Source organism: Cystoisospora suis (assembly GCF_002600585.1).
Source record: "Cystoisospora suis strain Wien I chromosome Unknown contig_6664, whole genome shotgun sequence".
NCBI classification, from domain to species: domain Eukaryota; phylum Apicomplexa; class Conoidasida; order Eucoccidiorida; family Sarcocystidae; genus Cystoisospora; species Cystoisospora suis.
Window position 1 is genome coordinate 23207 of NW_027159451.1, and position 311 is coordinate 23517.

Consider the following 311-nt stretch of genomic DNA (forward strand, 5'->3'; position numbering starts at 1 on the left):
GCAAGCGGACATTTTGTCTATAATCTATCTGTCTATCTGCTCTTCTATACGAGGAGAAGAAGTAGATAGAAAGACAGGTTCGAGAGTGTCAGATGGGTTTCTTATGCTGGAGCTGTAGACTTATGGATGAAGGTGATTTGCCTTACACATGTTCTGTATGTACACTCGAACCACACAAACACAAGCTATAGGGCGGATAGACAGGTATAGCCAAGAGATATATGGGTGAATGAATAGGTTTTCTCTCTGTCGAACTTGTATAGAGACATCTTCCCTCTTCTTTTAGGCAATCTCTCTCCCATGCATATACA